At 30.7% G+C, this 12,354-nt stretch overlaps 1 long non-coding RNA gene across 4 annotated transcripts; it reads left to right on the top strand.

Moving 5' to 3' along the window:
- Positions 1 to 3,586: 3,586 nt before the first annotated feature.
- LOC123207357 lies at positions 3,587 to 10,913 on the top strand. 4 transcript variants are annotated; one of them, XR_006500317.1, is made up of 4 exons: positions 3,587 to 3,764; positions 3,866 to 3,923; positions 4,088 to 5,345; positions 10,689 to 10,913. It is a non-coding gene; the product is annotated as an uncharacterized LOC123207357 (long non-coding RNA). The 4 variants fall into 4 exon arrangements; XR_006500319.1 differs by lacking the exon at positions 10,689 to 10,913 and having other exon boundaries at positions 3,590 to 3,764; positions 4,088 to 4,672; positions 5,015 to 5,452; XR_006500318.1 differs by lacking the exon at positions 10,689 to 10,913 and having other exon boundaries at positions 3,592 to 3,764; positions 4,088 to 4,459; positions 4,613 to 5,452.
- Positions 10,914 to 12,354: the final 1,441 nt, after the last annotated feature.

The following is a 12,354-nucleotide window of genomic DNA, read 5'->3' as shown; positions in this document are numbered from 1 at the left end:
TGATTTGAAGAACAAGCGCTCTCTGTCTAAAGAAGTTGTGATTACCAAGTATAGTTCCTTTTTATGTGCGGTCTATGCTGTACTTTGGATTTGTATTGAATGACCTCCCAAATTTGTTCGTTATCTTGAATCACTGCTTCATAATGTTAAAAATTAAACTGTCGGCAAAGCCGAAGCCTTGATTTATCGACTTTTGTGAGCCTATGGGAAATTAAATTGAATGGTGGGTGTTGTGTTTCGTTTTTGTTTGTACTTTTTTTAAGGGAACACCGATTGTTCGTAATAGGAAAATTTGAGGATTCACGTAAATATTTATCTCTAGGAATTTGTTTTAATAAGAATAATTAACATTTTCTTACCTGAAAATACCTTTGATCGACTCATAGAGTTGGCAATCTAGGAGATCGAGAAGTCCCTTTGACTAACGAGAACATGGCCCAAGCTTCGTCCCAAAGTTCGTGGATTACAAAAAGCGAAAGGGCTATATCCTACCAAAAAGTACCTCAAATTTCAAGTTTCATTTATTAATTTTAAAAATATCATATATCCACTCATGAATTGTTAAATTTAACAAAACCTTAATCACTTAAAATTTTTTTTTCTTTTTAAACCCTAAAAACTAACCATTCCCTTATAAATTAAGTTTTAAGAAATGATATTTTCTAGTTAGGATTTAGTTTTTAAACTTCGACTCCATTGCCAACGATTTTTCCTTTTGATGATCTCTCTTCACTCAGCTAGACTCCTGATTAACATCGAATGAAGCTTGGGAGATGAAAATAAAGATAAAAATCTCATCTTTGTTTAGGAAGACAACGAAACTCTTCATCTTTCAAACTTTATTCAACGCTAATCGAATGTTTAGCTGAGTGGATAGAGATCGTCGGTGAGAGAGGAGACTTCATGAGGTAGAGGTCACCGACAATGGCGTTGGAGTTTGAAAACTAAACCCTGGGAGGGGGGAGGGAATGTAATTTTTTTTAAAACTTGGTCTATAGGGTAAATTTTTAGTTTTTAGAGTTTTAGGAAGAAAAAAAATTCAATTTTAATTTATTTTTAATATTACAGATGAATGACGATTTTTTTCTTGAAACTAACAGATTTAATCTCACATATAAGTGAACATTTGAAATTTTTATAGTTAAGAGGTGAAAACTTGAGATTTGAGAATACTTTGGATGGGAATAAGTCCTTTGGCCTTCCAAAAATTAACATCTACAAGGAGACAACAAATGCAACTGACAGTATTCTCCACCACAAGAATATCACAACATTGAATGATCTCTTATATTTGAAGAAAAACCCAAGTTACGATCTATCTCCTTTCTTGATTCTTCATTGACATGATGAAGGTGCGGTGGTGAGACGTCACCAATGTTGGCGGATGCAGGTGATGTAGTGTAGTGAGGCAATGTGATGTTGATAGTGCTCATCGCAATGGTGCACAAAACAGACTACAGGTGATGTTATGAAGCGAGGTGATGAGTGGCATTGAAGGTTCGCGACAGAAAGGATAGTGGCACTCATGGTGTCTGACAGGATAAAGCTAGGAGTGCAAGGTGCAATTACATGAAAGGAGCTGAAAATGTTAGAACTATGAAAAAATGGCCGACAAACGAGTAGGAACCTCAATTTCTTTTCCTCAAACGAAATTTTCATTTATTTTTATTTTCAAATTCTGGGAAATAAAATTGATGGTTTTGCCATTTTATTGTATACTTAATGTTAATGGATTTAGATTACGTATGATTTATATATTTGGTGAGTGAAGGAATCTTCTTAAGTCAATTTTGGGATTAAAAAATATAAATCAATCATTTTTCAGTTGCATCCTGCCATGAACAACAACTAAGATCCATGGAAGGCCAAAGGATTATTTCCCATCTAAGTTTTAGTCCAATCTCAAAAGCACATATACGACAATTCAAAAACTCAAACATTCACCTATAGATTAACTTCTTTTAGAAGTTTTTGTTAGAGACAAGAATAAAATTATTATTTTATCATTAAACTTTACAACCTTAAGAATTGCTATCATTCCTCTCTATTAGTTTAGAAATCTAACGATTTTCTATTATGATTAAACTTTGAAAAACTGCATTTCTCTCTCTAGGGTTTTAATTTTTCATGTGATCCATCAAATTTCGACCACCACGGAGAAGAAGAAGTGTCATTCGTTGATACTTCTAGATGACAAAACGTCGTCCAATAGCGTCAATGCTTCTTTGGTCCTTCTAGAGTGTCGATCTCTAGTCCCAGATCGTTCTTCTCCAATCCTTCTCGAGCATCCAGAAGCATCAATGCTTCTTCTTGAGCTTTGATCTACAGTCTTAGACGCTTTCATTTGAAAAGGTGCTCCTTTGTTGATGATTTTTCTCCACTGCGATTGGATTCCTGTGGATCACTTGAAAAATTGAAACCCTAGGGGAGAAATGTAGCTTTTCACAATATAATCATGAGAAAAAATAGTTAATTTTTTAAACTAAAGAAAAAAAATAATATAAATTTTTAAGGTTTATTAATAAAATAAAGATTTTATCCTTACCTTTAATAAAAATTTCTAATGGAAGTTAGTTTATCAATAGATATTTGAATTTTTAAACTACTACAAAGGAATGTTTGGTTTAGATAATATTTTATTATCAAAATAGAGAGATTATCTTGAAAATAGATTACTTAGAAGATTATTAGATATAAATAATGTGTATATTTGATAAAATTTGGTATGTATAAATAATTATTATGTTTGGTTAAGATAATAAAATAATAATAATAAATTATTTTACTTAAATATCCTTCCATAGAATTATTTTTGAATATTTTTATATTATTTGTTATATTAATTAAAATAAATTTATTTTTGTTTCAAAAAATTAATCAATAATAATATAATTATAGTAAAATTAATATTACAGTAATAATCTTTTAATATCTAAGGTCAGATTACCGTTTATATTATCTGTTATATCAGTATTGATAATAAAAAATTATCATAATTTTTTATTATTGATAAATAAAACAGAATTATATAAATAATAAAAGATATATTATTAAAATAATCTATAAATTTTTGATACCAAACAACCCTCAAATATAGTTTTGAAATTGAATAAAACTGAAATAGGAAATAGTCCTTCGGCCTTCACAGAATTAGCGAGTCATAGCCCAAAAAGATTTAGTTACAAATTGTTCTTTCTTCGAATTCAATAAATAAGACCAAAGGATTATTTTACCCTATAAATGAGAGACGAAATATTAATATTTTGAAATTAATTAAAATTGTAATTTTTTAAATTTAAATTAATAAAAATATATTAATAATATGAACGCTGTATTAAAAATCAAAATAGATTGACTGAAAAGATTAGACGACGTCACGAAAGGCCTATTAAATATTAATGTTTATCTACTTCTGGTACGGCCAGAAACCCGTGTTTCACGCAAAAGCTGACGTGTATCCATCTAAAATTAGACCTTCATTTCAAGACTAATACAATCACTATAGCTCCATATCAGCCATCCATCTTCTACTTCTTTTTAATCGGGTCCGTCCGTTCCCTTCAATATCCTCTATATTAATCTGTTCAGCTCTCCTCCTTGTCACCATTCATCTTATTGCGTACAGCGTTTTCCTCTCCTTTTATTCTCATCGATCCGTATCTCGTTCTATTTGGTTTCTCATCTATGTCCTCTTCCTCAGAATATGTTAGATAGCTACACGATCTATTTATTGATACCAGACATAGCGTCGGTGTTTTCTGAAGGTTGTTATCTCTAGAAGTTTATTCTTGTTCGTGATCTCTATAATCTAATTAATATTTTTGTTCTATTGGTTTATTTTTTTATGATATTGTTCTTTCCATAGGTTTATAATCACCTTCAGTTTTATGGACGATTATGCTTCTCGGGATCTCTCAATTCAGGTAACTTAAAAAATTTTCCCTATTTATATCATTTTTTGCAGTTTAATACTTGTTTAATTTTTTGTGTATTAGTGTTTTGATGACTGTTCGATTGCATTTTTACGTGTAATACTTGATTAATCTGTTGTGGATTATGTGTTTGTATGATTGGTTGATTGTGGCAGATTGTTGATCTTAAATTGGAAGTTACGTTTGTTGAGGATGAGAAGCTGTTGAAGAGCGATGTAAAAAAGAAGATGATATAATTTCAGATGTAATATATACTATAATATTGGATGTGTAAGATGTCAGGGCGAAAAGGCTTCTAAATGAAGAAGCGGATTGAGTTCTGATAAATCTTTGTCATCCGACCTTTGCCATGACAGGTGCGCTTGCATGGCAGGTCACCGAAGTTCTCAATAAAAATTATAAGTTTTTGGTTTTTGAGGAGAGATCGCACGGGAATTGCCCGGGTTCTCTCCTCCCTGTATTGTGTCCTTCTTCCCTTCTCCTTCAGCAATTGCTTTTCTCTGACTCACAAGATGCGAGACTCAAAGGTAAAATTTTACAATTTACATTCGTTGTTCTGTTTCAGAGTCTGCTATCACATTTAAGCCATTCATTCGCATCTGCTGGGTATCGCTATTAAGCCTTAAAATTATGTGAATAATATTTCTGACAGAGCATATGTTAATATTTGCCATTGACAGTTAATCTTGAGAATTGCAAGGAATTCATCAGAATCATCTCACACTTAATGATTTTCAAAGGTACAATGGAATTTAGTTTTACTTGTTAAGGGCACCTAAAGGCTATTTTGATTGAAAAAAAGACCATATAGAGTTATCTCCATTGATGGAGTTTAAAGCGTAATTATATCTATTTTGTAATCTATTACAGATGTAGAAATTTCACGAATACATATTCATACAAGAAAATATCATAATTAATTTGTCTTACTACACACAAGTGATATTATAACTACCTTCATTTTCCAAGCTTCCTAGTTTACAGTTTTCACTTCTTTGCTTAGTCTGTTGTTTCCTTTGTATTCTAAGTTATCGTTGCATGTAGTTTTGTGTGGAGAGTTTGCAACTTTTTTGGCCCTTTAGGGCCTGGTCCTGTGATATTAGGTAGGAGAGTGATGGAGAAGGGTTTGGTGATATTGATTCCACATAGTTTTTGAACTTGGAGTTGTTGAAGTCCCTATGTGAGAGCATTTCAACATTATAAAAAAGTTTGATTGGCTTAGGAGCAATGAAGTTTCCAGATGCTTACACTGCAGTACCAAGGTGTAGAATTGATTTTGATGATGATATGGCTACGGCTTTGAATGTTATTATTCTTTTGCAACCACTCTTACGATTAAAGCTTTGAGAGGTTGATTAGTGAAGTTATTGCGGTGATGCCAGTTCAATCTCATTCTAAAACTATGACTTCGAGGTGATGCAATCTAATTTATTTTCTAGTGTTTGTTAACTTGTGTTCCCAATTTTTTAATGTCTTGAGATGAATTTATATATTTTTAAAATTGCTTTTGTTTCTTATCATTTCTTCAGTTTCTTTCTTATAGTTGTTTGCAGCTAGTTATTTTTTTATTTCTATTTTAAATTATTGTGTTTGAAAGGAATTGGCATTTCGCAGAATTTGATTATAGATGAATGAGCAATGCTTTGTGTACAAACTTTTAATATACAATTTAGATACATGAATGATATGTTATCATTTGATTAGATATTATTTTATTTTTGGGCAAAAGACTATTTTGCACCTAAGTTTTAACCCAATCTTAAAAATATACCCACAACAAATGAAAAACCTAAACACCTACTCACGAACTAACTTCTCATAGAATTTTGGGTTATAAGGAGGGTAAAATTATTATTTTACCCCTAAACCGTAAAACCTTAAAAATTTATAAAATTTCCTTCCTTTGTTTGAAAATTAACAATTTCTCTTTAGAATTAAGTTTTGAAAAATTCACTTTTCCCTTTAAGGTTTTGATTTTTCGGAAAAACCTCTCCCTTTTCGACAGCTAGCACTGTCTAGCCATCGCTCTCCCTTCTTCCAAACCACCCATCTTTCGTCCAATGCTCGGAGGCAGGAATCTTAGCCAACATCTCCCCATCTTTCGCGCGAATCATCTCCCCTTCTTTTGAGTGATTCGTCTCCCTAACGTCATCTAAGTGTCTATCATTGTCGTCTTAACATCTCTCGTAGTCTTTCAGCATCATCCTATCGTCATGGTGGTCAAATCGAGTGCTATGGCTAAGATCGATGAATCGCACGATGTTGTTTGAGTGTCGTTCGAATGTGATAAATGGGTGGTCATCTGAGCATCAAACCAAAGATGGGTGGTCCTCCTTCCTTCTTCTTTAGCTGTCGACAAAAGATGGGTGGGGAAAGCCGACTCCGGTTGTCGGAGAAAAAATTCCAAACTCTAAGGGGGAAATGGGGACTTTTCAAAGTTAATATATGGGTGTAAAATGTCAATTTTCAAAACTTGGGAGAAAAATAAGATTAAATTATATATTTTTTAATATTATTGTTAAAATAGTGGTTTTACCTTTGTTTTTAACATAAAATTCTAACAGAAGTTAGTTTATGGATAAATATTTAAATTTTTAAACAGTTGCGGGTGTGCTTTTCAAATTAAGGTGAAACTTGGGTGGAAAATAGTTCTTTGGCCTTTTTATTTTTAATTTAAATTCATCCAATTATATGATGTCATATCACCCATATATTTAAATTCTGTAACAAAAAGTGTGTAAACTTAGTTTTATGGTAGTTAATGGGTGAACATTGATGTGAAACTAATGGAATCAGATTCCCCAACTTATAGTCTGATCTTTATTTCATTGTTTATATGGTCGAACCTATATTTCATTCTTAATATGATGGTTAATATTATATTTGAATATTTAGATGATGTAGTAGTTGGATTTCTAAAGTTTTGAATCATTATTGAAATTGAAGATAACTTGTATGGTGTATGATCTACCGTGAAATTGTTGCTATATATAGTTCGATATACTACCTTTTATGTAGCTAAAGAAAGTCTGCACTTGAAAATCGGTTATTTATGTCCATGTATGCGCTAGCTAAATTTTTCTACTTTTTTTTTAATTTATAATTTGATAATGTGAACATTTTATGACCAAGATATTATTTGGAAAATTTAACTATTTTAGTCTTTTTTTTAATTCGTCTTCCATTTAATTTGTTTTATTATACAGTTTTAGTCAAAATTTTAATTTACTAGTTTTATTCTTATCTTAAAGTTTAAGAACTAAAAATACCTTGCAAAATATTCTTCATTTGCTTACTCTTTAAAAAATTAGTTCAAATTTATAGAAATCTTAAATCAAACTCATTTTGTTCCAAATAAGTATAGACTTAAATGTTTCTATTCTTATTTTGTTAGAACATTGGAAATTCTAATATGATTAAAAAAAAATTTGTTATAATGTTTTTTTGTGAATTTGTAATATTTTAATTTAAGTCGTTTCATAATTATCCTAGTTAATCATGTCTTCTTCCAAGAATGAAAAACGTTGTTGAAGGGTATAAGTTGGAGCAAGAGAATTTGCTTCACTTTCATTCTTGGAAGAAGACATGATTAATAAGATATTTTGGCAGAATATCCCTAGTCAATACTGCATCTAAGGCACTCTCTATGTTAATGGTTTTATGATCATGGCTTTAATACCATGAGGGGCACGAAGAAGTCCATCAGGGTCAAACTGGTCTCAAAGTTTGTTTGGGAGAGGGTTAGGACTAGACAATGTAGAAATTGGGTATGAACAAGGCGTCTATTTCTCACAAGATTTGGCAACATTTTACCCTTAGAGATAAGGCTTTCAAGATAGGGTGTTACACAGATAAGAGGAGAAAAGACCTCGAGTTTGTCATAGGAAAGAAAAGTTGGTTTCTAGATTTATTAGTTCATTTGAGATTTTGGAAATGATAAAGTAGTTGATAGACTTGCATTGCCAACAAGCATAAATTGTATTCTTCTATGTCTCGTTGCTTTGAAGTATGTGGAATAGAGGATAAACGAGTTAAAGTTGATTGAAAGCCTTGTGTGTGAAAAGTGACCCGTGCAAATTTTGGATAGGAGAAAATGTTCTTAAACAAGCAAATAGTCCTTGTTAAAGTTCTTCAAAGAAATAAAAAAATTGAGAAGGCTACTTAGGAGGTTGAGTAAGAAATGAGCAATTGCCACCTGGAGTTATTTGAGTTGAATTTCAAAGACGAAATTTATGGCATAGAAGGGAGAAATGTAGCACCCTTAAGTACGATCTAAGAGTATTTTATTCGTTTCCTTTGAGTTATATTCAAAATCATATTAGAATTGATTAAACATAGAATTTAATTATAATTTTGGTCTAAGGTAAGACTGTACATGGAGATTGCGCACTTGTACATCAATCTGTCACATGGACAACCCACATTAGGAATGCCACATTGGCAAACTTAACAAATATACGTCTATACATCTTTGGAGTGAATGGTTGTACATGGTGTTATTGATTGAGTCCTATTTCAGGACGTGATTGTGTTAATTTTGATCACAATCCTTACCTTGTACCAGATAAACCTAGAGAAGAAAGAACCTTTGAGATGGCTAGAATTGGAGATAATTCATATAAATTGGCATTTTCAAGTAGCATGGATGAAGTTTTGGCTACGTTCAATTTGGGGGATCTTTATCTTAAGTAGATGGCATGCATGTGGATTTGAGGGAAAATCCTCTTAAACCGAGGGTGGATGATGCGAATTCAAGTCCAAAGTCAACAACAATTTTTTATTAGACCCAAACTAATGTTAAAATAATAGAGCAAACACTTATTTAATCCATATGCTTTAACGCATGCAAGACAAACACAACACACTCCAATTGGGTCATGCCTATGAAATCTTTGTCTTGGGCCTAATTACTAAATTTGCGAATTATTCGCGTATTATTTGCATATTAAACACGTTCAAAAGAATTTTTGAATTTAAAATATATTAAACACGAATTATAAGTCGTATTTTTATCGTATTTTTTAATTTTTTGCTAAACTTAAAATACAAAATTATCTCTTCTATTTTTTATTATTTACAGAAATGTTATTGCCTTTTAAAAAATACCTAATGATATTTCTTTCTTAATTTCCAACTCTAATTTTGCATTTTCTTCCCCTATGACCTATAAAAAGATTTATTCTAATTAAGTGTAAAATTCAAGCTAATTAATCTGTTTATTTTTCTCAATTGATTGACACATTATTTATTATACAAAGAAATTTGATTATGTATTATATTATATTAGGTTTAATAGTTAATTAAATACTTTACATTTCTATTGTGATATTGATTTTCAGTAAGAGATTTGTGAAAAGTACTAAAATTATTATGATATTGTTATATTTTTTAAGATGTATTATTGACAATGTGTAGTATTAAACTTGTATATATACGTTTCGTACTTTTTCTGTATGAAAATTTTAAGGGTTTTTTTTACAAACATATTTTTCATTATTCGCCGTGTTATATTTATATAATTCACGTACCTTTTTTTTTTTCGTTCTTGTATTTACTAACTAGGGGTTTGGTAGCCAAACATTCAACTCTAACTTTGGATTATGTCAAGCTCAAATGGAACAAAACTATGTTCACTTGGAGCCAAAAACATATGAGTGGCAAAATATTAAATAGGAGCTCCATCTTAGATAAAGAAAATGTTAACTTTCATAATCTACTATTTGTTCACTCTTTTAGTGGTAAAGAATTTAAATTTGGTTTAACCTCTCTTTTGCACAAAAATAAGACTGACTTTCCTAGCAGACTACTAGTTTACTTTATTTGTGGTCAAATATTTGAATTTGAATTAAAATCTATCCTTTGTACTAGTTCTCCAAGCACTATAGATTTGTCACAATGGTTAAAAATTGTATTGTAGATTTTGAGGTGTTTCTATTTGTTTATTGCACTACTTTACATTTGGTCTATATATAAAATCTAATCTTCACTTGTAATCTTTAGGTTTGAAAATCATTTAAGAGAGTTTTCTTGAAGAATCAATTTCCTTTATTCAAATTTTGCCTAGGTTTGGTGGTAGACAACCAAGCTGGTGGCCTTTGCCTTAGAACTTGGATTTTTTGAAAACACATCAATAAGGTATCTTGGATGTGTACTACTATAAGAATCTTGACTTCTAGTGTAAACATTAATGTTTGGGTGACTGAAAATTACTTGTACATGTCTTGTGTATGTTAGATAGGACAAAATAATTGATTTGAGTAGTGTTGATTCTTGACTGTTAATTTGGTTAGTTATGACGGATACAAGAGCCTTGTGTTAAAGGAATTGTGGAGTATAATGTGGTGTTATGATTTGTGTGATGTGACGTATGGAAAACACAATCAAGAGGTCTAGAAATCATGTCCATAATGTCATGTACGATTGTGTAAGGGTTATACACACTCAGTGTATAAACATAGAATCATTAAATTTTGAATAGGTGTATGCCTATGCACTATCACATGCACGATCGTACATCAAATTCTTGAAATATAAGATTGTTTGTGGTTGAACGTGCAATAGGGTTGACATGATAGTTTACTCGTGATATTGGCAACACTTGTGGATTGGGTAAGAGATAGTTTGTTAATTGATGTCCATAGATAGAATTGTTAGAATCGTAAGTGTATCGATTTACTTAAAACTTACTAACACTTGTGGATGGATAACTCTTGCTTATTGGGTGTTGACGCTCACTCATTTATTTTGATTTTACAGGTGAAAGAAATAAAGTTGACAATGACAATGACGAGACAATTGGTTAATAATGAAATGACATGTGACAGACAAACTCATTTTAAGAGTCCATTGTTATTATTATTATTATTATTACACATTTTATATATTAATTGTTGAATCTTGTTATAGATGCTTGGGATTTTATTGTTGAACTTCGTTATTGTTAGTAATACATTGAGATTATTTAGAAAATTCTTTTGAGCATGTATTTTATTGTGATATCTATATGTGCTTTGATGAGAATAAGTAACATTTTGCCTTGAGGGACAGGAACTTCGATGTGGAGTGTTGCAACTTGGTTGAATACAACACTTTGTACTAATAATTGTTTTCCAATGCATGTTTTTGAAATGTATCTATTAATATTTTTTTATTGTTAAGGATATCATTTACTTTAAACTATACTTGCGACGTGTAACAATATTATCAATACATTATTCATATATGTGTGTGTATAAAGATCATTACTGTTTTGGTGGATTCTCAAATAAGAACTCATGACATCAATTAATTTGTCGTAATTGGTTTTTGAGTTAGTTATTGTCAATCTCTAATCTCGACATTCGTATTTTCAAATGTTATCAAGTCTAATAATTCACTCTTCTCTGTATTTGATTATAAACATTATCTTAGCTATTTTTAGAATGAATTGAAATTATTAATATTACAAAAACACACTTCCAAATGATAAAACAACTCCTATATGCTTTAGCATCTACCAAAAGGCTAAAATAAATAAATAATTTTTCATATGAAATTCATGTTTCTCTAAAATATCTATATTTTCCTCCTATTATTGTATATTCTAAACCGCCCAAATAATTTAAAATTTTGAATTTTTACCAAAGCACGCCTACCCCCCTATTATCCTACACTCTAGTCTCCTATATTAGCCGCCTACTCGGTTATCATTTTTTTAGGATATACAAAGTTTTTGTTTTTATTGGATCTTATCTCTACAACTTATCTAATATTTGTTTGGTATAAATTTAACAATCATATAATTAATTTAAGTTCAAAAACAACGAAAAAAGGAGCAGTAAAAAAGATATTATTTCAATGATTCTATCATTGTAGTATGATAATGAACACTTGGAATATAAGTTCTACAACTTTGATATAAACAAAAAGAAAATAGACTTACTTGAATTGTGATTATCTTGATGCAGAAACTCTCCAATTTTAATGTAATTTTTTCGGTCTTAATTGTGGATGAAAAAAAAAAAGTATAGAAAAGCTTAGTGATAAAAGGTAAAATTGGTATAAACTTAGGATCTTAGCTGAAGAGAATATAATGATAAAAAGTGGTATTAAAAAGGTATAAACCACAAAAATAATTAACTTACTATTTTAATCTAGAAATGCATGTGGAGGGTTTATTAGTGAAAGAATGCCATTGTAATTACCGCAGAGTTAACTTAAAAGCTACTACTCTTCATCTGAAATTGTGTAGCGTTTTACAGAGATGAGAAGAATCAGAAAATCTTCGATTCTGCTTAACAGAAAGAATCCTCCTCGTCCATTCAACAAAATCTTGTTATCTTCCTCGGCGGACTTTACTGGTGAAAAAGAGTGGCCCATCAGAAACTCATGTTTCCAACATTGAAGCCTACCCCAATGGTGAATTGATAACCAAAATCGAAAA

This window comes from Mangifera indica, unplaced genomic scaffold (assembly GCF_011075055.1).
Source record: "Mangifera indica cultivar Alphonso unplaced genomic scaffold, CATAS_Mindica_2.1 Un_0073, whole genome shotgun sequence".
Classification (NCBI taxonomy): domain Eukaryota; kingdom Viridiplantae; phylum Streptophyta; class Magnoliopsida; order Sapindales; family Anacardiaceae; genus Mangifera; species Mangifera indica.
Note: the sequence above shows the minus strand (reverse complement) of the source record. Positions and strands in the feature narration are given on the sequence as shown.